This window comes from Delphinus delphis, chromosome 9 (genome assembly GCF_949987515.2).
Source record: "Delphinus delphis chromosome 9, mDelDel1.2, whole genome shotgun sequence".
NCBI classification, from domain to species: domain Eukaryota; kingdom Metazoa; phylum Chordata; class Mammalia; order Artiodactyla; family Delphinidae; genus Delphinus; species Delphinus delphis.
This window is the reverse complement of record NC_082691.1, coordinates 2,192,442-2,220,117: the sequence shown is the minus strand read 5'-3', so window position 1 is coordinate 2,220,117 and position 27,676 is coordinate 2,192,442. Positions and strand designations below refer to the sequence as shown.

Sequence of the window (27,676 nt, the reverse complement as noted above, 5' to 3'; positions counted from 1 at the left end):
CCTTGATTCCTTCCTGGGCTGTCGTTTGTTACAGCAGCCGTAGAAGACACACCTGTGATACATGATGTTCATGGAGCTCTGTGGACACTCCGTGGTATGTCCTGATCGTTTTCCTTTAATTCTAATCTCAAAATAGTTACCCTTCTAAGATAAAAGTTTTACATAGTTTGACTCAAACTATACCCTAAAAATAACAAGAAGACAGGTCACAAAGTGCGGAGAAAACTGGAGTAAAAAAGTCAGCCGACTGGGGTTTCACATCCCACCTACAAAAGCACCCGTGAGAAACGCCAGGGTCACAGTTCCAAGCCCAACAGGAAGTAGATGGTTAATAAAATTGCACCAGGTGTGAGACAGAGACATCAAACTCCTTATACAGCAGCCAAGGCCACGACCTGCCCGGCAGGAGGGTCTTTCCAAACCCCAGGCCAGCCCAGGAGTCAGCAGTGCATTGGCGGAGGGGAGCCAACTTCTAACCCCAGACCAAGAGCCCTGGCCCGGAGCCCAGAGGTGGAAAGCCTCAGTCTGCACCCAAAAGTGCTGTCGGGGAAGCACCAGGTCGTGGGAATCCTGAGACGTGACCAAAATCCACGCCCTGAGCACAGACCCCGAGCCCAGAGGGAGGGCCTGGGTCTCCCCAGACATTAAGGACCTCGACCCTGACCCAGGGCGTCCCCCTGAGGTGGGAAGGGGGTCTCGCGGGGCGGTCTGTGCAGGGAAGGGAGACAGGTGTGCCGTGCTTGCGTCCTGCCCCACACGAAGCAGAAATGTCCACGGATGCGCCAGGTGACTAAAGGGACGTCAGCTGAAGGCCTCCGAACCTCGGGAGCTGCAGCGAGCAGGGTCTACGGGGTCAGCTGGTCTGACCCCGACCCCCTGATTTCACAGTTTGGAGAGTGAGGCTCAAATCTGGTGACCCCAGCTGCCCCGAGGACCTCCACCTCTGCTCCCCAAGCGTCTCTTTGCCTGGAAAGCAGTCCTCTCGTGCCCCCGCCCCATCTGGCCCCCGACTGGCCTCCAGAACCTCCCAGCCTCAGGGCCTGGCTTCTCCCCCACTGCTGCTAAGAGCAGTAAGGTGCCCTGTTACTTCCAAACTGCCTTTGAGGCAGGGATAACACGGAAAACAGCAGAATAATTCAGGATTCGTTCTGCGTGAAGGTCATCAAAACCGAATAGGGATTTCAGGTCAGCCTGAACCTTCTGTGGGTCCCACACCAGCTCCTTCAAGGACAGACTGTATCCTGACTCTGCAAGACAACTAATGATTTATACTGTCAGCTGCTATAACACTGTCACACGGGCTTCCCTGGTGGCGCAGTGGTTAAGAATCTGCCTGCCAATGCAGGGGACACGGGTTCGATCCCTGGCCCGGGAAGATTCCCACACACTGCGGAGCAATGAAGCCCGTGTGCCACAACTACTGAGCCTGCACTCTAGAGCCCGTGCTCTGCAACAAGAGAAGCCACGACAATGAGAAGCCCGCGCACCACTCACTGCAACTCGAGAAAGCCCGCGCACAGAACAAAGACCCAACACAGCCAAAACTAAAAACAAATAAATAATAATAAAAAAAAAAACACTGTCACAGGTCGAAAGTCATTCGGAAAATGATGTCTTCTCCACTTCGAATGGAAAGGCAAATGCAGACCAAAGGCCATTTGGACGGTCGAACAGGAAAAGCAAACACACAGAAGCTGGTATGGGATGCTATAGTGCGGTGACATGACACATGCTTCCAGACATAAATGACTGCAAATTTCTAGAGGGTAATTCGATAACGTAGCTCAAGAAACATATGAAATTCACATTATTGGACCCAGTAATTTTATTTTAAAAATATCTATCTCAAGAAACCTAATAAGGTACCTGAGGGAAAAGTCATGTACCACAATGTTATTGCATTGGTTTTGTACTGATTAAATATTGAAAACCAGTTCAGTGTCTAGCACTGGGAAGAAAGGATAAATTACGGTATATTTATAGCATAACATATTCTGTGGAGTCTTTAAAAACATATTTATAAAAACTATTTTAAACCAAAGGAAAAGTTTCCCCTAACAGAGTAAATCAAGGTATAAAACTCATAAAGCTTCCCAAGCAGCCCAGCAATGCCATGCAGAAGTGACACCCCCAGAATACACATCCGAGACATCCAAGGTCAGATGACCTCAGGTGAGTGTGGCCTGGCACCTGCGAACCTAAACGCACATCAATTCCAAGGTGGCCCTTCATCTGAACACCCAGCTCAAGGTGTTCAGATCACGACTCGACAGCCATCAGCTGAGCGCTACGTGCCAGCACCACAAACCCACCTGCTGCTGCGTGACCCCACGTGCCCTGAAATTAAGGCTGAGGGGGCAACAGAAAAAGCCCAGTCACAGGGAACTCCGGGGAGGTGGTGAAGTGGGGGACCGGGAATCCCGGCTGGGGAACAGACCTTCAGTTTCAGAGGATTGAGTTCTGGAGGCCTCCTGCACAGCACTGTGATTACAGGTGGTAACACCCCATTGTACACTTGAGATTGACTCAGAGATCATGATCGCCCGAGAAGGGCAACCGTGTGAAGTGATGGATGTTTTAATTAACTTGGTTTTGGTAATCATTTCACAACGTATGCATATATCAAATCATCACATTGTACACTTTAAATACATATAATTTTATTTGTCAGCAAAATAAAATAAAATGAGTATTTAATGAAAAAAAGAAAGAAAGGATACCTGGGTCAAGAATAGAGCTAAACAATCTCACCTTCCCCTGTGGAAAGGCTGTCTATTCAGTTGGGGGCTTTCTATATCGACATCACCCATCCCCTCTCACTGGCCTTATTGATTTTCACATATTTCTTCCTAATAGGAATTAAGTAATACGAGTTCAGAAGGGAGGAAAGGTGAAAATCAAAGAACCAGTGACAGGTCTATGCTTAGAGGCCATCAAGTCCAATAACTTTAAAATCAGCTATTTTTTAAATTATAAATAACATTTTTATTTGCAGCGACTGCAGAATTTCGACAGTGGTAGAAAGTCAAATCGCTCTGATTCCCAAATTTTCAGTCTAGGTCTCTCTTTTACGAACAGAAACAACCAATTCTTTCTTGCAGTTGATATTTTAATTAAATCATTTCTCTGAACAGCATTTTAGCTCTGTGGTGGCTGCCAATGAAGTTAACCAGTGCAACAGTGAAATGTCACAATAACAGCTGTTAAGACACCCACACCCATGGCCGCTGCTCCATTCTCCTGCAGAAATACCAGCGTCGAAATGGCCACATGCAGCACCATTGCAGAGACCCTGGAAAAGGTGTGGCTGACTGGCAGCCAGTCTAAATGTTCCAGAGCTGAGAAGGAACTAGAAGCAAAGCAGAACCAGAACACCATCAGCAAAACAGGTGGCATCCCCCGACCCGCCCCGCCCTGCGCAGGCACTCACACGTCCGCACTCCCCACTCCCGGGGCTAACAGTGCCACCCTGAGTCCCTGGACCAGGAGCCAGACACGAAAGGTAAGTGCTCTCCTGTGTTCACCCGGGCAGCTGACGGGCGCAAAGTGCCGTCCCCTCAGGGAAGCCTGTGCGTAGCAGCCTGCCCGCCCCAAGTTCCCACTCTCAGCCTGACACTGGGGTTGGGGTGGGACACCTGCTGGAGCGCCCCTCCCCCTCCCCCCACTGTCCTCCCCACCACACCCCCGCATCTGGCTGTGTCAAGGCTTCAGTCACCGGTTTTCACACTGCTTCACAGAACAAAGGAGTCCACATGTCTACAGTGTTAATTCTGTTTCCTAAGAATCAATATCTTATAACTAATTACAATGAAACTTGTAAATTAGAAAATCCATTCGATCCAAGTGGGAACATGTCTAGTTCTTTGCAACACCAGTAATGCCTAAGTTGTGCTTCAAAGAGGCTATTTTCTGGCACTTCTCACTGAGGAAGCACGTCCCCGTGTAGGGAAGAGTCTCCCTAGATAACAGAATGCAGCTGGAACCTGGTTCCACGTGCAAATGCTTAATCTCTATTAACGCGGACTTTCTTGATACTTGTGCCACCAAAGTAAAGTGTAGAAATAAAATTAATGCTGGAGCTTATGTGGTTCAACAGCTACCAATACCTTCTAATTTCAAAGGTTGTCTTGCTCTGAAGGGGGCCCTCGGGCTCTCGTGTCTACTGCTGACCGTCCAGAGCTCGGGGCAAGAGACCAAGGGAAGCACACCAACCACGTTCAGATATTCACGTTATAAATCAAACCAACAAATGTCAAATATGCCCCACTGTCCCATGTTGGCAAGCACACCTTCATAACAAATTGGGAAGCCCTGTTCAACTTCAGAATGTAACGCACCAGGGGTGGGGGTCCTGGTCCCAAAGCCCCCCCCTCCCCAGCCTGGCCCCCAGCTCTGACTGCACCTCAAAGGCCTTGTGTACGTGTGTGGACGCTCGGCCTGCACATCCGAGCACCATCTACACCCCTGCCACTAGCTGCCACTGGACAGCTACCACTGTGCACACTCCAGTTGTGAGAGCTGCCCTCGGTGGGCTCTGGCCCCGGGGGCAGGGAGCTCCAGGGTGGGGGACTCTGTGGACACACGCCCTTGCCCCATGGGCTTCCTGAGCCATGGCTGCTTCAGAGGCCAGAGTAGGGCCCCCTTCGGAGAAAAGACCCCTCTCGCCCTGGCCTGGGGTGGTCTTGACCACTCCCACTAATGGCGGATAAGACAAGTAACAGTTAAAAATCTGAAAAGAATATCAACTTTTACTAATAAAACACCATATTCATACAACAGGTTTACAAAAAAGAGTTCAATTGGAGAGCAAAAAGACCATGGGAAACCCACCATGGGAAGGGGTCATCTCAAAGGTCACCCCTGGGTAACGTGGGGCCAGGCCCATCAAAGGAGATCAACGTGCTGTTCACTGAACCGCAGAAGAAAGAACTGAGTTAGCAATTCTGGGTAATATTTGAGGCCACTGCAGCAGCTTTTACTAAGAAACTAAAGTATCATGTTCGTGTCACATCTCCAATAATGAAAAACTTAGAAACAACCAAAGGCCAGTTATAAGTTATCAAGAAAATTACAGTCTATGATACCTTATCAAAATGGAAAGTTATACTAATAATGATCATCTGAAGACTATCAGGACATAGGAAACATTAATGATATAATGTTAATTTTTTTTTAAATCAGGGAGCACGTGCTCTGAACATTACTGCACTTACGTAAAATATTTATACAGGGAGATGAGGGGCAGGCGTGGAGATGCAAGACTCCAGCCATTTTCAGGTGACATCATTCTGCATGGTTTTCTTGTGTCAATCACTCAGAGAAATAGTTTCCCATTAAAAAGTGAGGAGGAAAAACCAAATCATCTGTAATTAGTTATATTTCTCGTTTTCACTTACCTCAGAACTCAGTGGAGTAGGTGTCCTCCCCTGAGGAGGCTGTCTTCAACACGGACATTGTTTGCATAGAGTCTCGGCAGTAAAAGTAGAAAATCCCAGACTGGGGGGCTGCCAGTGAAGACTCTCCAGCTTAGCGATCACCTCCTCAGTCTTACTGAGATCCATCTGATAGTGCAAAACACCAAGTAGATGATGGGGGTGGTAGGGTTGCAAAGGCTGTAAGAACGCAGAACCCCTGGGATCCAGAGTCATGCCTAGTAGGTCATGATTTTGAACAGACCCGATTTTAAAATTACTCTGTTAGGTTGGTTTTTCAAATTTTGTGGAAGTTTGGACAGGAGAAGAGAGGTAGAGGTCTGTTTTTGTAACAAGCTGAACCAATTTCTAAGATTTTGAGATAGATTTTGTAAATAAATGATAAGCTGTTCATATCTGGACAAAACTGGAATAGCTACTGTTATTTGGGGTTTTTCTGTTATTGCAGCTGAACACAGTCATAACTGATATAACTGAGTACTTCCATCTAGACAAAAATCCCTCCTCCATCCCCACCATGACACCAAAAATATGTCCAGACATTGTCAAATGCCCCTGGGAAAGCAAAACATCCCCCCATCAATAACTAGTGCCTTAACTGAAGGCTGTGTGCCTAACGCTACTCAAAGGTTTGTGCCAAACACAGGAATCTCCAACCTAATGAGATCAGGTGGACCACATGCCTGTCTTCTAAAGCCACTCTTTCTGGGTCACCCACCACCGTCCGGCCTCAATGTCCACCTTCTGCTTTTCTAAACCCAGAGCCTTACTTGAGAAAAGTAAAACTCGTCTTTCATCACTCACTCATCTCTTGAGTGATTCTGGCTGTCTCAAATACAGCTTCTACATAGCGTTGCTAACAATCGAAGCATTAAAAAGGCATGTTTGAAAAATAAATTAAAATCAATGTTTTGAACTTAACCATTGTGGATGAAAAACGTTGCCTGTCATATCAGTAAACAAGGGGTGTTGCATGGAGAAAAGCAGGACACTGGCCACAGGTAGCTAAGGCACATATACAAGGAATGATTTCAGTGAGCCCAGACTCTTGCATCTTCCCATACATAGAAAAGTGCTGAGTTCGTCCACTTAAGATGCTTGTTTTTTCTTTAATTTACAGTACTCTTTTGATGGTCCGACTACCTGGTCTTTGTTGCAAAAACTCCTATACATCCTGGCTCCCCGCCCCAACGTCTTTGGAGGAGTCCCTCAGGGTGATCGGAGATTCTGTGTCCCAGGCTTAAGTCCTCAGAAAATCCGACAAATAAAACATAATTCTCAACTTTTAGGTCATGCATTTTTTTTCAGTTGACACCACTACGTCTCTGAAGATTAAGTTTCAAACTTTTGTTAAAATACTTACTGTTAAAAAACTGAAACCATAAGAAGAATCTACAGTAAAGATGTCAGAGGTATTAGCTCAGTCGGCAACCAGAAATCACGTGCTGAGCAGCTATTCTAGTTCCAAAATCAAATGGACGATCACAGAGTCCTGATTACACAAAACCGAAGAAGAAATCTGAAGGAAATAGTCACTTTCGACTTCCAAAACACATTGATATTAAGTAAATTCCTGGAAAATGATTTAACTAGTAAACCAAATTTCAACAATTTGCCAAAAAGTATTTATTATCTTATCAATCTCTAATCCACAGGCATTGTGAGCATTCTGGACAGGATAGAGAGGGTGAAAGGAAAATAAAGAAAAAACAAAGAAAAAAAGTTGAAGAAGGAGAGAAAAGTGAAAATACAATTTTTCAGATTATATTTGGAATCCGGTTGTGATAAAATAAAAAATGTATGTTGGTCTCTGCTCTCAGTTCCTAACACAGGCTCCTAAATTCTCACCATTTCCTGAGGGATGGGTGAGCCAGGAGCATCTCTTTTTATACTAGTCCTTGTTCCCTACAGGAGAGCTTCTAAGGCTCTTGCAATCTACCAAGTGACAAGAGTGCCTCTGAACACTAATGACATGTCTGGGGCTGGGGCCCCCAGATGGCTTCAGTTCTGAGACAGGCTGGAACCTGGGACCTTTTCTGCAGTGCTTGCAACTGCACCAACGTCTTCCTGGAGCAACAGATACAAAGAAACTATAAGGGACTAAAAATAACTGCACGCCTGCACAGTTGGGGCAAATATGAACAAGATACAGAAAGGCCAAAACCCAGCTGCTGCTTCTGAGGTGTCAGGAGCAAAAGCAGGGCCCCACCAGGGGGGCGGGCAGACCACCCAAGCTGCCCCGCTGGCCCGACCCCAGCACCTGGTCCCACCCTCAACACACTTAAGGGACCAGCTCACCACGCCCGCCCCCGCCAACGGGAGCAAGGTCGTCGGTTACCTGCTCTTGCTCCCCCTGGTGCAGCCGGAGCCCCAGTAAAGCCTTGCCTGGGTTCCTCACCTGGCCCCTCGTCCATTCCTGTTGACTGAAGAGTCCAAGAGCCCACGTCAGTAACAATTAGACTTGGAACTTTCATCTCCCACCCCGCAACCCCAACCTCCAGGGAGTGGAAAAGGGCTGGAGATGCAGTGTACCACCAATGATCTAACCAGTCACGCCTGCCTAATGGAACCTCCACAAAAACACGAAATGATGGCTTCAGAGAGCCTCTAGCTGGTGACCACATCCACACACTAAGTCCAGAGGGACAGACACCCCGAGCCCCAGGACCCTCCAGACCCTGCCCTGTAACTTGCTCATCTTACTGTTCATCTGTAGCCTTTATGATAAACTGCTAATAGCAAGTAAAGTGTTTCCCTGAGTTCTGTGGACCATTCTAGCAAATCACAGGACCTGAGGAAGGGTTGTGAGACCCCCGATTTACAGCCAAGCGGGACTGAAGTGTGAAGACCCCGGGCACCCACTCCTTGCTATTGGACTCTGCAGTGAGAGCAGCCTTGTGGGGCTGAGGCCTCACCTACGGGGTCTGTTAGAACCGGATTAAGTCACAGCACACCCAGTTGGGGTCCACGAGAACTGAGAAGTCGCTTGGTTTGGAGAACCCAGACATTTGGTGTCAGAAGTACTATGAGCAGAGTAGGTTTTCTTTTACACATAAACCACAGGAAACGGCTCAGACAGCAGCAAACTGAAAACCAAGTGGGGTCTTCACCTCAAAACATTAGTTCCCCCTCTAACAGAACGTTGGAGACCTCACTGGAAAAAAGTTTTATGAAGGTAGAATGACCCCATGACAGCACCTCATATAAGAAACCCATCCTTGGGTGTTTAAGCTACTCTGGTTTTTTGTTGTTGCATTTGGGTCCATTGTGGACAAAGCGGTCCACCCTGGACAAAGGCACTGCTTCCTCTCGTAGGAATAACACGTAATGTTTATTATCTCCTCTGAAGAGCTCTTTCTGTATTTTCTGCCAAACGCTTCATTTCATTTTCCTGTATATATTCCATGGGGGGGAAATATATATATATGTATAAAAATTCGAGCTGGGTACTTAGGGTTGCCAATCTAGCAAATGATAACATAAGATGCCCATTTAAATTTTTACTTTAAGTATGTAAAGTATGCAGTTATTTACCTGAAATTAACATTTAACTGAATGTCCTGTATTTTTCTGGGTGCTGTAGATAGGGTACTGTTAAAAAAAAAAAAAGGGCAGGATCGCTGTGCCCCGTTTATTGATGAAGTCTGTAGGTATTAACCTGGCTGTGTGAAGACAGGCAGTGAGCTGCCCCTCTGAGGGCCTGGCTTCTCCACTTGTCAACCAAGCTCGTCAAAACCTATAGCCACTGAACTTTCTTTACTGGGGATTTACAAAGAAGAGTTGGCCTAGACTGTGGACATGCTTCATCGTGAACAGAAATAATGCAGCCCAATAATCCAGAAGGTCTGCTATCAAAGCAAGCTAATCATGAGGCCAGGATCACAGTGTTACCAACAAAGACCAACCAAGTCTACAGGGAGGAGGAAAGGAATCAGAAGTGTGTGTGTGTCTGTGTGCATATGTCTGTCTGTGTTTCTGTCTGTGTATGTGTTTGTATCTGTGTCTGTGTGTGTATGTCTGTCTGTGTCTGTGTGTATCTGTGTGTCTCTCTGTGTGTGTGTGTGTGTGTGTGTTTGTGTGTGTGATACCTGGGGACAGATTTTAAACACAGAGGAAGAGGGAGTGAGAAAAGACGTTAGCAACAGAAGAAAGAGAAGGAGAAGGACCAATGGAGGGAGGGGCCCTGGACCCTTGGAGACGAGAGGGAAGGGCTGCAGCACCTCTGAGGGTTGTGCCCCAGGGCCGTGAGCAAGGGAGCGGAAATGCAGCCCAGGCTCCCAACCCGCCCCAGGTGCCGGGCCTCATCCCTGGAGGGGGGTGGCTTTTTCTAAGACTCACAGCGACGGCCGCTGGAGGGGGTATGAAGCATGAACAGGATTTTACAGACATCCTGGGTTGTCACGGGGCCCCACCTAAGCCTGTGGCCAGGGACGGGGTGGAGAGTTTCAGAGATTTACTTGCCTGGAGTCTTGGATTTTTCTACTCAAAGTTTTTGTAAGTTTCTCGCCTTGTCCATCATTTCATAAACTTCCTGGGCGAGGTCCTATACCTCTTTTAAGAAGGCCAGGTTGTCAGCCTTCTTGTGAGAAGGCTGCTGCGGTTGGGAGCCTAGAAGAACTTTAAATAAATGGAGTAAATACCCGAGTAGAACTCTTCTACAGGCACGAGTTTCCTCAGCAGTTTAAGGAGCTTTACACCCAAGGCCAAAGTGTTCTTAACTAACCTTGTGCCCACGTACACTTCCACCAACGCCCCAACAGCCCACTTTACTGGATCTTCGTCCAGAATGGAATTTGTCTTTTTAAAAAACTGTGGCCAATTTAAAATTAGAAAGTTGTCCTCAATCGCCTTATTATCTGTGAGGCTCAACCATTTTATATGTTTACTAGTTACTTCATCTTTTTTCACTTATTCAACACATATTATACCACTTCCCCTGAGCAAGGTGCTGGGAGCCAGCCCAGCAGTGAACAGGGGCCCCGCACGCAGAGGGGATGGGATGAGCCCCCAGTGACACCTGGTCATTACAAATGCCATTGGGTCGACGCCCCAAGGACACTCAAACGCAGTGAGATAGAGAGTGAGCAGGAAAGTCTGCAGTGGAGGGAGGGTGGGTTGCCCCCCGCCACGGCACAGGGAAGACAGGGTGTCAGGCAGAGGGACCCTTGGGGGACGTCCAGGGAGGGTCGGAGGGCACCTCCCTGTGAGGGGTCAGCTGGGGGGCAGAAGTGGGAGCGTTGTCAAGACCCAAGTCCACGGTCACCTGGACACCAAGGACAGAAGTCAGGCTCTGTCACACAGGCTGGCAAACAGGAGGGGGTGCCACCCACACTGGCTGGTCAAGACCGTGACCCGGTTTTCTGCTGGGATGTTCCCTGTCTTCTCACGCTTGAAACGCAGCTTCCCTTTATTGAATTTGTAAGAAACATCCTCTCCAGGTTTTGTTTTGTTTTTTGCCTTTAATTTTATTTTAGCTTTGAGAAATTTGACTACTAGAAGACACTAGTAAATGTGAAATGTGTAAACAACAATGTCCATCAAAGCAATGATCTAAAAGAGCGAGATGTAGACACAAGGCAAATGTCCAGTCCTAGGAGAAGAGGGAAGCGCATAACAGCACATGCTTGTGAAAGGATTTCCTTTTGTCTTTGAAAATGGGGCTCCTGGAAACAGACTCCTGCAGAGGCAGTCAGACTCCAGTGGGCTGATGGACCACTGAGGAAGCATGTGAAGATACAGACCCTCAGCCTCACCTCCCACCTGCTGCCTGGAGCCTGTCCAGGACCCTGCATTTTAACCCACACTTGCTAGTGGTTCTAATACAGACGGTCCTGCGCTCACCCCATGGTGTGGGGAAAGGCACGGTGTTAGAAAGGAAATGACAGGCTCTGGATGGAGTCTCCTGTGCTAACACCAAGACTTAATACCTAACTGCAGTTACAGCTTTCCCCAGGAATATAACCCTGGTCAGTGTGAAATGTTCTGATCACCACCAAAGAGGTAATCCCTTCCACCCTCCAAAGAAGGATAATTTGCCACATAGGCCCCTTCTGTCCCTGACACAGGTGGGTGACCTAAGCCTGAAATAATCGTCTTTGTTTGTGGCTTCCTTGTCTTGCCTTTAAAAGCCTCTCCCTTTCTGTAGCCCTTTGAAGCCCCTCTACCTACTAGACGGGAAGCTGCCCGGTTCATGAATCATTCAATAAAGCTAACTCGACCTTTAAAATATACTCGGGTGAATTTTTATTTTAAAAATATTATGTGATTCTAATGGAAAAGTGATGATTAAATTGCTATGTTTTTTCTTAACTTTACACATATCGTGTATGCGAGGAAAAGATTTCTTTTCTAGTAAACAAGAGAAAACGTTCTCACGACCTTGAAAGTCAGCACCATCTACCATGTCTACGTCTGATCTCAAATTCAGTGGGCTTACCTTAATCAGAAAGAAAACACTGATTTAAAATAAAATAGGGAATCATTTCACAAGTTGCTGAAAGCCTGTTAAAGAAAGCCAGTGTCCAGTCACATTTAGCATATCCGAGAGGAAAAAAAGGGGGAAACTTTTCTTGATTAAAAGATTATAGAACCCATGAGATTTTTTTTAACTCCCAAACCCTTTATTTTACAAATTCCCGAACACGGTGACTGAAGGAAGAGTTATCAACAAGTAAACCCACCGCAGAAGAAAAGCAAAGCTGCATCATCCCCAAGCCCACCAGAGACTGTCACCACCTATAAGGAAGTAAAGGAGGGTCAACAAAGGCTTAGTGACCAATAAAATAAATTCAGTGCCTCTCAGGTCAGTCCAGTCAGAGACAGAGAGATGAGGCCCAGAGAATCAAAACGAATTTGCCAAAAGCAAGGGGATGGATAGGGTAGAGCCAGGCCAGGCCCTGATAGCCCAGCGCTGGGTACACTTGACGGAAATCTCACTGTTTCAAGTGTGGTCTTCACTGTGAGTGACTCAGAATTCCAGAAGCACAAGGAATCAGTTATTACTTCTGTTGTGGCCTCGGATTAAAGGATAAAAATGACCCCTGGAGGCTGTGGACAACACTCTCCTGCCTCACCCACACGTGGTCGCCCCCTGGGAACCACAGAATCACCAGATCATAGAGATTGATGTAATTCAAGGGGAGTTTCCCTGTGATAACGACCTGGTTTGATGTTATTTTTCTCATTATTATTCCAAAATTACCTCAATTTGTCCTTAAGACCAGTTATGAACTGTTACTAACATGAGAAATGTTTATAGCAGAAAACAATACATAGAAAATCCTGGATTAAATGTGTGTGTGTGTGTGTGTGAGAGAGACAGAGAGAGAGAGAGAGAGAGAGAGAGAGAGAGAGAGAGAATGAATTCTGCAGCCCCAGGGAAATCCCAGTGCTGTAATAGGATTTGGGAGGAGACCAGTTTCCTCCTTCCTGAGTCCCTTCCTGTGGTCTTTTTATCAGGTGACATTGCTCCCTGCCTGGTATGGGAAGAGCTGTGAATGGAAGAGGGGGACAAAGAAGATCTGATGCAGGAAGACAAGAAAAGGTCTCCTACTGGTCTGGTGGCCCTCAGACCAGTAGGAGACCACCCTCTCAAAGGGCCAGGAGCCATCCAGCAACCCCTGTGCGATTTCAGTGAAGGACTTGAGGACAGCAGAGATGGGAGGGGTTGCTCAGGGCCCTCCCTCAGTCTGCAGATGAGGAAACTGAGGCCCAGTGAGGGTCCCCCAGAGCCAAAATGTTTCTCAAGCAATGTCTCCCTTGGAAAGTCATCTTTAAAACGGGATCATAACATCAGCCACCTAATGGGGTTGTCGGTGGGTCAGCAGAGGGAATCTGTGTAAATTAGCACAGAGTCCAGCTCCCAGCTCTCTTTAAAGAAGAATAAAGGGCAGTAATAATATACCTGATTCTGGGACAGACACATTTTCAGCAAAGGAGCTGCAGGAATAAGCAAACAAGCTAAAGGAATATGATTACTGTTTCTATGGTAAGCTGTGTTAATTTTTCTTATTGGTTTACAAATGAGACAAGTTCTTACAGAGTTAGAATTATTTCTTAAGACAACCAGATCCAAATGTAAAAATAATTCTCCTAAGAATGCTGTCTTGGGTGCCCCACAGCTGCCTTGTGGCCAGTAAGGCCGGCCAGACCCTACCTCCACCGCCCACCTGTAACTCAGGGCAGGTGCGCACAAGGATGTAAAGGCTTTGGAAACCTGTAACAGGTCTAGGGTTTAAAAGAGAGGCAAAGTTTGAGAAACTCACATCTGAGGAAAGAAGAAAGCAAGTAAGAAGTCTTTGGGACTTTCTTTAGATCTATTTTTTTAAAAATCCAAACTCCAGACCAGACACTCTGTCTATACATGCTTAATGGGACTTCAGAGTCTCTGTCCCCAGCACCCTCTTGGTTTCCTCTGCTCAATTCTCACCAGGGATTCCCAAGCCAGTCCCCAACATGAAGAGCTCCTGTGTTTGTTTTCAGGGTAGGCTGGAGAAATAAGACCTGCAGTCTACTTACCAGTATTGTACCTATGTCCATTGCCTGTTTTTGTTGTTGTTGTTTTTAACATTTTATTTATTTATTTGGTTGTGCTGGGCCTTAGTTGCGGCACACGGGCTCCTTAGTTTTGGCATGCAAACTCTTAGTTGTGGCATGCATGTGGGATCTACTTCCCTGACCAGGGGTCAAACACGGGCCCCCTGCATTGGAAGCACAGAGTCTTAACCACTGGACCACCAGGGAAGCCCCCATTGCCTGTTTTGATATTGTCCTATCGTTATATAAGATCTCACTATTTGAAGAAACTGAACTTGATGTACTATTTAAAAACTTCCTTTGCATCTATAATTATTTCAAAATGAAAGTTAAAACATGAGCAAAGTCAAATAATAAATGACAAACTCCAGAAAGAATATTTACAACTCATGTCACAGATAAAGAGTTTAACTCCCTAATATGTAAAGAGTCTCTAGAAATCAAGACGAAAAATAATAAACAAGAGAAAAATTGACAAAGGACATGAAAAATATTTCACAGGAAAGTAAGCATAAATTGTACACAGAGATATGAAAATAGGTTCAACATCCCCCATAATGAGAAAAATGCAATTAAAACTGCACTGAGATATCATTTCTCATCAAGAAATTAATGAGAAATCAGATTGGCAGCAATCTAAAACTTTGACAAGATCCTCTATTTGCCTTACTAGAGAAAGAGATAGCCCCATATTTTGGAAGATAGAGTGCAATATATTACAATCCCCATATAGGAGCATTTGGAAAAGGCCATTAAGATAAAAAAATGTATCTACCTCTTGACCTGCAGTTCTGCTTCTAGGAATGACTCCTACAGATACATGTACACTAGTATGAAATTGCATAAACCATTAGAAAAATACAACAAAAGGTACAGTTCATAAGTCAATAGTAGAGAAGCATTAAAGAATAAGAAATATTCAATTTACATAAACAAAGGCAACAAAGAGGACAATAGGAGTACAAAAGAGACGGCGAAAGTAGAAAACAAGTGCAAAATGTAAATCTAATATATTAAAAATAACTGGTCTAAACACCAAAAGGCACAGACTGTCAGACTGAATAATAAAGAAAGAACCAACTATATGGTGTTTACATTTTAAATATAAAGAAACGGATAGCCAAAAAGTAAAAAAAGATGGAAAAAGATATATCATATAACACTAATCAAAGCTACAGTACTTATGTAAATATCAACAAAGTAGACTTCAGAGACATACAGCCAGGGATAAAAAGGTTCTATATCACTTTATAATATATTATGTATTATGTATTATAATATAATATTTTATATAGTGGACGTAATGTAATGTGTATATTGTATTTTACATGACACATTGCATATATACTGTGCTGTATGCATAACGTATAATAGAGATAATTGGATAAAATTATATCATGATAAATGAGTCAATATAAAAAAGATTTAACAACCCTAATGCGTATGCACTTATACCAGAGCTCCGAAGTAAATGAAGCAAAAACCAGTAGAACTGAAAAGGAAAACAGACAAATCCACAATTATGATTGGAGATTTCAAATCCTCCCTTGATTATTAATAGAACAGACAGAAAATTAGTAAAGATACTGAAGACTTAAACAGCACTCCACCCAACAACAGCAGAAGGCAAGTAGTCGCTTTAGGTAACATTAAATATTTATCAAAGGAGATCAGACGCTACAGCCATAAAATGAGTCTCAACAAATTTAGAAAGACCTAAATCACATAGAATTCTCTGACCACAGTGGAATTAAGCATAAATTAGTAATAAAAAGATTTCAGGAAAATCTTCAAATATTTAGAAGCTAAACATCTGACCTACAAATAACCCATAAGTCAAAGAAGAAACCACAGTAGAAATCAGTTAATACTTTTAACTTAATGCAAACAAAAATACAGCAAATCAAAATTTGTGAGATGAAGTTAAGGTAGTGCTCAGAAAGAATGATAAGGCTTTTAATCTTTATATTAGAAAAGGTCTAAAATCAATGATCTAAGTTTGAACAGAAAGAAGATAAATAGAGAATACATTAAATTGTACATAAAAGAAAAAGCATCCAGGTAAGAAAGGATAAAGTGAAACTGCATTTCCAGGTGATGTGATCATGTATGTAAAAAATCTTAGGAGACGTATTAAAAAGCCACTAGAACTGATTGTCCATATTTAAAATTTTTTAAACAATACCAAAAAACACAAACTATTTAGGAATACATCTAACAAAATGTGTATAAAACTGAAAACTACAATAACATTCCTCAGAGACATTCAAGAAAACCTAAATAAATAGAGATATATATCATGCTCATGGATTAGAAAACTCAGTGTCGGGCTTCCCTGGTGGCGCAGTGGTTGAGAGTCCGCCTGCCGATGCAGGGGACATGGGTTCGTGCCCCGGTCCGGGAAGATCCCACATGCCGCGGAGCGGCTGGGCCCGTGAGCCATGGCCGCTGAGCCTGCGTGTCCGGAGCCTGTGCTCCACACGGGAGAGGCCACAACAGTGAGAGGCCCGTGTACCACAAAAAAAAAAAAAAAAAAAAAAAGAAAACTCAGTGTTGCTAAGATATCACTTCTCTCCCAACTAATCTACAGATTAAATGTAATCCCCTGAAACAGCTGGACATCCACATGGAAAAGAATGAAGCTGGACCCCTTACTCACACCATACACAAAAGTCAACTCAAAATGGATCATACACCAAAATATAGGAGCTACAAGTATAAAGTTCTTAGAAGAAAACATAGGAGTAAATCTTCATGATCATGAGTTAGCCAAAGACTTTTAGATATGACACCAAAAGCACAAGCAACAAACGAAGAAATAGCCAAGTGGGACGTCAACAAAATACAAAACTTGGCGCTTCATAGGATACAATTAAGAAAGTCAAAAGACAACCAACAAAACATGAAAAATTACATGTGAATCATATATCTGTTCAGGGACTTGTATCCAGAATATATATAGGGCTCTTACAACCCAGCAATAAAAAGACAGATAACCCAATTAAAAATGGGCAAAGAATTTGAACAGACATTTCTCCAAAGGAGATATACAAATGGTCAATAAGTACATGAAAAGGCTATCAACATCATTAACTATTAGGAAAATGTAAATCAAAACCACAAGAGTTACCACTTCACATGGCATCACACACGTGAACAGCTATAATCTGAAGGAAAGAAGCATACGTACTGGTGAGCGTACAGAGACACGGAACCCCCGACACTGACAGTGGGAGGGTAACATGGCGGAGCCTTTGGAAAACAGCCTGACAGTTCCTTAAAATATTAAGTATAGAATTACCATATGACCTCGCATATACTCAAGAGAAAAAAACACATGCCCATACAAAAAACTGTCCAAGGGTAGCACATGCATAGCAACATTATTCATAATAGCCAAAAAGTAGAAACGACTGATAGGACCATCAACCTCTGAACAGATAAACAGAATAATATGGTATACAATGGGATGTTAACTGATCAGCAATAAAAAGAAGTACTGACACCTGCTATAACACAGATGAACCCCTGAGACATTATGCTACATGAAAGAAGATAGTTACCAAAAACCCAGAGTTGCATAATTCCACTTCAGTAAATGTCCAGAACAGTCAGTTCTAAAGAGACAGAAAGTCAGTTTTCAGATGCCTGAGCCAGGAGCAGGGGAGACGATAGAAAAGGAGCGAGCGCTAATTCACACAGGTTTCTTTTCGGAGTGATTGAACATTTTCTACAGTTGATTGTGGTGATGGTTGCACAACTCTGTAAATATTCTAAAAACTATTTAATTTTATGCTTCAGATGGGTCATTTTATGGTATGTGATGTAAATCTCTATAAGGCTATCTTTTAATGTAATCCTCATCAAAGTCCCAGCAGGCTTTTTTGTAGTAAATAAGCTGATTTTAAAATGTATATGGAAATTCAAAGAAGAGCTAAAATACTTTTGGGGGAAAAAAAAACAAAGCTGAAGGACTCATAGTACCTGATTTCAAGACATTTGCCCTAAAGCAATAGTTAGATTATCGGCCTAAGGACAGTCCTAAAGACACTGAAATAAAAGCGGGCAAAACCAGATCTGCATAGTATCATCACATCAGTTGGTTTTCACCAGACGGCATTTAGTGGGCATAGAATAGTCTTTACAACAAATGGTATTAGAACAACGGGACAACCATATGTAAGATAAACCTCAACACTTATATCATATATAAAAATTAACTGAAAATGGATCGTACACCCAAACAAAAGCTAAAACTACAAAACTTCTAAAAGAAACTGTAGTGGGCAATTGTAATGATCTTCAATTAGGCAAATATTTCATTGTTAGGGAAAAATACAAAAAGCACAAACCAGACATACAGATGGCCAAAAGGCACGTGAAACATGCTCAGCATCACTAATTATTAGAGAAATGCAAATCAAAACTACAATGAGGTATCACCTCACAACAGTCAGAACGGCCATCATCAAAAAGAAGAAATGCTGGAGAGGGTGTGGAGAAAAGAGAACCCTCCTACACTGTTGCTGGGAATGTAAATTGGTGCAGCCACAATGGAGAACAGTATGGAAGTTCCCTAAAAAACTAAAAACAGAGTTACCATATGACCCAGCAATCCCACTCCTGGGCACCTATGCAGAAAAGATGAAAACTCTAACTGGAAAAGATATATGCTCCCCTATGTTCATAAGCAGCACTATTTACAATAGCCATGACATGGAAGCAACCTAAATGTCCATCAACAGATGAATGGATGAAGAAGATGTGGTACATATATACAATGAAATATTACTCAGCCATAGAAAAGAATGAAATAATGCCATTTGCAGCAACATGGATGGACCTAGAGATTATCATACTAGCGAAGTAAGTCAGAAAGAGAAAAACAAACATCATATCACACCACTTATATGTAGAACCTAAAAAAAGGATACAAATGAACTTATTTACAAAACAGAAATAGACTCACAGACATGGAAAATAAACTTATGGTTACCAAAGAGGGGGGAGAGGGATAAATTGGGAGTTTGGGATTAAAATATATACACTACTATATATAAAATAGATAATCAACAAGGACCTACTAGAGTTCCCTACACAGGCAACTAAACTCAATATCTTGTGATAACCTATAATGGAAGAGAACGTAAAAAAAGAATATACACATTTATATACATGTGTATATATATATATATATATATATGTGTGTGTGTGTATAACTGAATCATTTTACTGTACACCTAACTAACACAACATTATAAATCAACTATATTTCTATTCAAAAAAGATTTTTTTTAAGGCACAAACCAAAACAGAAGAAGGTGATAAACTGTATTTCATCAAAATGGAAAAAACCTCTGCTTTTCAAAAGACAGGTCAGAAACTTGACAGAAATATTCACAATACATCTTTCTGATAAATGATTTACAATCAAAATATGTAAAGAACTCTAAGAATTCAGTAAAACCAAAAATTAAAAAAATTGTAAAAAGATTTGAACAAGCACTTTATACACAAAAAAATTCAAAGGGCCAATAAACATACGAAAAGACGCTCAACATCACTCATGATTAAGGAAATGCAAATTAAAACTATAATCATATCACACTTAACAAAAAATATGTATGGCTTTTATGCAAAAATATTATAAAGCTATAAAGTAAATTAAAGGATGTGTCATGTCATTGGATTTGACACAACTCCAATCAAAATCCCAATACAGTTTTTCCATTGACGTTAACAACAAGTTTGTAAAATTTATATGGGAGAACAGAGACTTCCCTATATACACTATTGATACTACGTATAAAATAGATAACTAATGAGAACCTACTGTAGAGCACAGGGACCTCAGTGCTCTGTGGTGACCTAAATGGGAAGGAAATCCAAAAAAGATGGATTTGTGTATATGTATAACTGATTCACTTTGCTGTACAGTAGAAACTAACACAACATTGTAAAGCAACTATACCCCAATTAAAAAAAAAAAAAAGACCTCGGCCTCAGACACCACTAGGCCTGGGAGGAGCTGTTTTTGGCCATCAGCGTCCAAGGCTCTGAAACAGCCTGTGGGATCACCTGGTGTCGGCAAGTGGAGGTGAGGATGCAGAGTGGACGGGGAGGACAAGGGCCGAGCTCTTTCCCGATGTGGAGACTCCAGTGTGACTGCTACAGCCAGAGCAATAAGGATGGGTGATTGTTACCTCCCACCGTGGGAGGGCTTCCTTACCACCTACTTTAACACTCACAACAGGAGAAGGAGGTGAGTGAGAAGCAGATGCAGAGACAGTAAGGAATTTGCACAGATGCACACAAGAAGTGACAGGGCAGGTAGAGTTTGGGTGCAAAGCCCCACTTTTCCGACTTCAACTACATTCAAATTTCCCACTCTGAGCAACGAAGAGATACAAGAAAGACCTGAAATGGAAACTCTGATCAGCCTCAATCGCTTCTAATTTTCCCAGGAAGGCACTTTCTTCTCCACACATGCAAAAAGATCACCAAGTATTTCAGGGTTATGATCTTAGACTACGTCCAAGTGATTTTCTTAATATCATACTTTTATATTACCTCTCTCAAAAAAATGTAAGAACCGTTGACAAATATTGTACCAGATGTGTCCAAAATTATCTAGGAACTTTTCATTCTCTTCTTGTAACTTACAGTTGAAAGATAAAGATCACATATTTTAACAGGCTTTACACTTAAATATGTTAGATTGTTCAACACCAGAAAGGAGAGAGGAAGCAAAGCCAGATTATTCACAGGAGAAAAACTGAAACTATCTGATGAATCAGTCACTTCCTTTCATTCCTAACTCTGCTGAGAGAAGTTTCCAGAGCCTTCAGGGTGCTCTAAGTTAAAACCCCCTTTATTTTGACTCTTTTCGCACAAAACACCTCCCACTCTTTCTCTTTTTGGTCTTTGGTGCAAACTGTTGCCACAGGCAAACACAAGTCTGGTTCAGCATCTAGAGTCACAACAGCTACTGTCACCTGGTCCAGGTGAGTGACTAGATCGTGTCTCAGCCGCGAACAGGTTGCTGGTCCAAAACAGCACAGCAGGAAAAGCCCAGCGGGTAACTCAAACACAAACTTGTTTTGGGGCATTTGGCACCAAAATGAATAGCTGGCTAAGCAGGTGATTTCGAGGTCAGAGTTTTAACCTACAGAAAGCAAACTATGACAAGCAAATGGCATCTGCTAGTCAGTAATCACTTTGTGATTCTTTTAACAGCAGTGGAAAGTCCTCCTACTGGAAATGAACCATTACTTGGAGTTGTTCTCATGTGAGTCTGAATTTAATAAAACTGATTTTCTAGTAACTCTAAATTCTGTGTTGTTTATGATCTCTGGCTCATCCCAAATGATGGAAACTGTACTAAAAGCCTCGTGCCTGTTCTATACAGCATCTTCCCATGAATTCTGAAAAGGATGTTTGTGTTTCTCTTACCAAAAATGCTGCTCTGTGGCCCCTTCATAGCTTGTGTTCCTGCACCTAGACCCGGTGTTGCAAAGAAGGCCTTGGACAAAGGGGAAAACGCCCCGGCTGGGCAGATCCCGGGGTTGCAAATAACCTGGATGTGGATACAAGGCAGAAATGAGTCCATATGACTGGTCCCAGAAATGGAATACCTAGTGAGTTCGATAACATGTAATACCATGTTGTTATATTATTAATCCTGTTGTTTATTTAAAGGAGCTCTGAGCAGTCCAACAGAAAAAAGAAAAAAGGTGAGAAACCGTTTGCAATAACCCCTTTCCCCCAGGGTCTGCACACAGGCTTCAAACCAGGACGGCTCTGCCTGGCCGCATCTTCCCGCCAGAGGAGTGTTAATATCTCTGTCAGGCACCCTCACCTACAGATGCTGTGAACAAGCTGTAGGCGGGAAGAATCAGAGCAGACACTTCCTCTCGTCTCATACAAAAAACGGAGGAATTCTTAGTCTGGGAAATTTTTCAAGTCTCACACACCTTGGATTCTTAATGTTTAAGTGTAGTTGCTAAAGATGATTTAATGCAAAGATGTTTAGAAAAACTGGATAGGGTCCAAGGTCTTTCAGGACAAATGTTGGTACAGTAAGCCACTTCCTGGAGAAAAGGGAACCCTCCTACACTGTTGGTGGGAATATAAGTTGGTGCATCCACTGTGGAGAACAGTATGGAGGTTCCTTAAAAAACTAAAAATAGAATTACCATGTGACCCAGCAATCCCACTCCTGGGCATATATCTGGGCAAAATCGTAATTCAAAAAAGACACATGCACCCTAATGTTCATAGCAGCAATATTCACAATATCCAAGACCTGGAAACAACCTAAATGTCCATCGACAGATGAATGGATAAAGAAGATGTGGTACATATATACAATGGAATATTACTCAGCCATAAAAATAAACAAAAGGATGCCATTTGCAGCAACATGGATGGACCTAGAGATTATCATACTAAGTGAAGTAAGTCAGACAGAGAAAGGCAAGTACTATACGATATCACTTATATATGTGGAATCTAAAATATGACACAAATGAACTTAGTTATGAAACAGAAACAGACTCACAGACATAGAGAACAGACTTGTGGTTGCCAAGCTTGTGGGGGGGATTGGGCTAGATTGCGAGTTTGGGCTCAGCAGATGCAAACTATTACATATAGGATGGATAAACAACAAGGTCCTACTGTACAGCACAAGGAACCATATTCAATATCCTGGGATAAACCATAATGGAAAAGAACAAGAAAAAAACAATGTCTCTATGTGTATAACTGAGTCACTTTGCTGTACAGCAGAGATTGACACACATTGTAAATCAACTACACTTCAGTAAAAAAATAAAATAAAATAAAAATAAGCCACTTTCCTCCATAAAATGCTGGTCACATGGGCCCCCCACTCCCCCTTCGCATCACCATATGGACGGAAGAGTCGGGGTGCTGACGAGCGCAGACGGCTCAACCAGCACTAACCCAGTACGCTGTAGCTCGTAAAACCCTGGTGAAAGGCTTTCCCCTCCATTCTGGTTTGGTCTGGGCAATAACCTTACTCTCTGGGACTTGAGAACCCACTACGCCCAGCATTCAGCTCAGTGCTTTGCCCATGACAGTCAGTAAATGTTCGATGAATGAAGGAAAGACAAATGAGTAGGCTTCTCAGCTGAAGGGGCAGGGGAGTTCTCAACTCAGGACCCGGCCCTGTCCTAGCACTGGAGACCACGAAGGGATGGGGTCACATTCCAGCTAGTAACTGTGATTTCTGTTCCCGTCTCCCTCGGGGACACGCAGGAATGGTGCTCACCTAAACGGGGTGTACAGTAACACCGGCCACCCCAGGACAGCGGGCGTGCGAGAGACGGGCGTGGATGTTTGCTGGTCATCTCCTCTGGGCCACACCCTGTGCCGGGCACAGGCTTGGGACGGGCTTTCTCACTGAGTCCTCGGTGCAGCCCTGAAGGCAGGTAAAATCAGCTGCCTTTATGGAAAAGAGACTCACAGGGCTAGACCCCTCGCCTGGGCTCACACATCAGGGTGCGGCAGATGGGGCTTCAAAGCGTGGACCTCAGTGATTTGGGCTCAGGACCCCTCTGAGACTGAGACGAAGTCTTCTCTTCCCTGCACACGTTCATCTGCGTCAGCCTCTAAAAAACATCTCCAATGTTCCCAAGGCCACTTCTTCGTCGGGACTGTACTCCTGACAAAAAGTAAGAGCTTGGGTAAATGCTTCAGGACGGGCATCATCCTTTAGCATAAGGAACATCCTAGGCTGCTGGTCCCACGTGCCGGGGCTGCCCTGTATGTAACACACGGCGCTGTAGACTTGATGCTCTGTTATCAGTGATGAAATCACTCAAGATCTTCATCAGCCGCTGCTGACCGGGGTCTGGCCCTCAGCCCTTGACGGCACGTCATCCACCTGTGACACCGACGTTCCCGCCTGCTGTCTTGCCCCCAGCAGCGGTCCCGCCTTACTTCTCCTGCACGTTGTTCCCTGACCTCGGGGCCCATGCAAGGCCCTTCTGTTTGTTGTCTCTTTTCACTTTCCCCTTTGCCTCCCCACTTCCTGCCCAGCCCTTGACGCAAGCCACACCCAGTGCGTTTGCTACAGGTCCTCAAATATGCGTGCACACAACCTTGTGAAAGGAGCTTTGTACCCTTGCATTTTTAAAGTATATAAATGACACGCTATTTTTTAAAAAAGACTTTTCCAAAATACCCCTGTCCACTTTCAGAATGCATATTTCGATCAAGACTGACAGTTGAGGACTTCCCTGGTGGTCCAGTGGTTAAGACTCCATGCTTCCATTGCAGGGAGTGTGGGTTAGATCCCTGGTCAGGGAACTATGATCTCACAAGCTGCCCGGCGCGACCAAAAAAAAAAAAAAAAGACTGACAGTTGATATAACTGAGAAAGAATTATTTATTCAGGCCTTACAGTTTCTCAGGGCAAATTCCACATCACTCTTCATGTCACTGCAGCCTTCCTTGTCCCCACCCACCAAGCCGCCCTGGGCAATGGCACCAATGCCCCCGACGGGACATGTCAGCCCTCCCCCTGCCCACGTGGCAACAACACCTGTGACTGCTCACCATGGCCGCCCTGAGTGCTCCCCACGTGGCTCCACGGCCTCCTCCTGTCCCTCTGGCCTGCCCCCCTTGTGCCCCTCACGAGGCCTGGTCCCAGGAGCTTCTCCCCTTCGGGGGTCCTCCCGGCCACACGGAGCACAGTCCCCGAGCCCCTCCTGTGTGTCCTCAGTTCAGAAGGGTGCCCCTCCACCCAGGTGTCCCAGCGGGAGGCCCCCTCTCCTCACAAGCCCCAGCCCACTGTGGTCCCCCCTTCACCTCTAAGGAGCCTGTCCTCTTCCTCCCGCTCAAGCCAGGCCTGGTGACGCAGTGCCCCATGACTCACCTTGTGTTCCCCGGTGCCCAGCCCCCCATCTCAAATGCACCTCTGCCTGCACCTAGAGCACTGCCCCACGTACTCCTCCCAGGAGGAACTTCCTGAAACCATTTGGTGGCTGCTTGTGCCCTTTGGGAAGTCACCATCCTCAGCATCCTTCAAAGCCTTTACTGATCTGAACCTGCTTGTTCCTCCAGCCACACTCTGCTCCTTAGTCATACTGAACTCCTTTTAGTTCCAATCTCCCCCACGCTGTCTGCCCTGCCCAGATACTTCCTCCCTTGAACTCCCTTTCACATTTGCTAACTCCTCAGAAGCCTTTCCCTAGAATGGAGTGGCCACCTCTCCTCTGTGCTCACATGCACCCTCTACAGAGTCCCATCATGCCATTGTCCCACTGATCATAATAGTCTGGCCCCACAGTAAGTCCTGGAAGGGCAGGGAAAATACCTTGTCCACAACTTCATCCTCAGCAAGGCCTGGGACACGAAGGCACTCAAAACATTATTTGCCAAATGAATAGATACATTAATTCACTATTGTGAATGGTGACATACTATGTTAGATAAAAACCATCCCTTAGTAATTTTTATTCATGTAACATTTTTAGAATTGACCACATTATCCATATTTCAAGTGGGCGTAAGTCTCATAGAAACAAAATAGGCAATCATTTCTCAAGGAGTGATGCTGTTGAGGTTTCAAACCAGATAAACAAAATGGTCTTGCTGATAAAGCTCCTGGAGCAGAGAAAGTTATTAATAATGGTTTCTCAATGGATCATTACTATCATTGTTATCACCATCATCACCATCATCACCACCATCACCATCATTACTATCATTGTCATCATTGTCATCATCATCATCCCATCATCACCATCATCATCATCATCCCATCATCACCATCATCACTATCACTGTCATCACCATCATCACCGCCATCAGCATCATTACTATCATTGTCATCATTATCATCATCATCCCATCATCACCATCATCATCATCATCATCCCATCACCACCATCACCATCATCACCATCACTGGCATCGCTATCATCATCATCCCATCACCACCATCACCATCATCAACATCCCATCACCACTATCACCATCATCACCACCATCACCACCATCATCATCACTATCATTGTCATCACCATCATCACCATTGTCAACATCCTCACAATCCTCACCATCCTCACCATCCTCACCACCATCATCGCCATCATTGCCATCCTCAATATCCCACCACCATCACCCCTATCATGTTGAAAAACTGAAATGCATCTGCCCCCTTTTACCTCTTCCTCTATTCTTTCTATATTTATAATGACTTATATACCTATTCCCAAATTAAGGCAGTTTAGTTCAAGGAATAAATCTATCTGCTAGATAGAGCAAACATGTGTGAACACCATTCTTAAGAGAAAAAAATCTAAATTGATGCTTACTGGCACATACCCCAGAAACAGAGATTATGATATTACAACAGAACTCTATCCATTCATTTCACTCAGGATTCAGAATTTATAAAGGACAACAACAAAAAAAGAATGCTGCGTTTTCTTCTTCTGATGTTTGTAATTCAAAAAGTGTCATAAAAGTAAAACTCACAATTGTCTCTATGTCTGGGAGGTTCTTGAAAACGAAGTACTATCAGAATCATAAACAGAATACACGGCCAGAAGAACTCACCCAGGGAGAGGACCTGGAAAGTTGTAAAAAAATAATTAGTGTTTGATAGAGTCGAAAAGCATTATAATATCTCCATCTCTTGAAGGAGGGTTTACAGGCCAGACCAGGCTTCCTTTAAAGGAGGCCACTGTCATCCCTACTGTGTGTCCCTGAGAACAATCATTTGAGACGAGGCCCCACGGAGATGGCCCCAGTTCCCTTGTCACTGTATCCAGATCCACGATTGTCAGTTCCCAGTCCTTCTCCCACCAGACCTGGCTTCTGCTCCTTCCCTGTTCCTCCACATATTTATTTATTGCAGACTTTATGACATTAAAGACATTAAACAAACAACTTCGTCCATGTTTCTCACACTCCAACAAATTCACTAGTTATTTTTCTAACTATTTTAACATTCCTGACTTTTCCATCCAAGTAGATATTTTCCCAAAGTTGGTGGTGGCAGCCACTTACCTTCATTTTATGAATATTTTCTAATGATGCCACACAAGGTTCATAACCATCATCTTACTGGTTATCTAACATTCTTACAAATGAATATATCATAATTCACATTTTTCTATCAATTCATTTTTTGCGTATAAATAATTTTCCTTTTAAATTACCTTCTTCAGACTGGAACAAACTCTGAAAAATCAGCTTATTGGAGTCAAATCTCTTGATACAGACTGCAAAAGAGCTACCCATAGGGATTGAAATAATTTGTATAACCCTGAATTTTCAAAGTCAAAAGAAAAGGCACTGCCATCTATACACAGAATTTAATTATTTGAGAAAGAAACACCTAAGCTATAGCCCAGTGAAAAATTAATTAATAGAAAATCCTCAATTATCACAAGATTATTTTTACTGTCATCATTCTACACTTGTTTTTTGGTGGACAGTGTTCTTCTATTGGCTTCCACTCAGCTTACAAATACAAAAGTTTACAGCCAGACACAGAACAAGCAAGGCATTTAATACCACAGAAACAAAAACCTAAAAATCTGCAGGTTAGGTTAAGGACTCTGTCAACACTAAAAAGCATGTCTTGTTCTTTCAGACTCTTGAGTCATGATGCTTTGAACTAAAGTGAACTTCCTGTCACTTTACTGCCTTGGTCTTTGAGCTCCCAGGCC

At 43.7% G+C, this 27,676-nt stretch overlaps 1 pseudogene; it reads right to left on the bottom strand.

The window, feature by feature from the left end:
• Nucleotides 1-1,083: 1,083 nt before the first annotated feature.
• Nucleotides 1,084-27,017, bottom strand: LOC138414176 (ATP-binding cassette sub-family A member 13-like; annotated as a pseudogene).
• Between the last annotated feature and the right edge of the window lie 659 nt (nucleotides 27,018-27,676).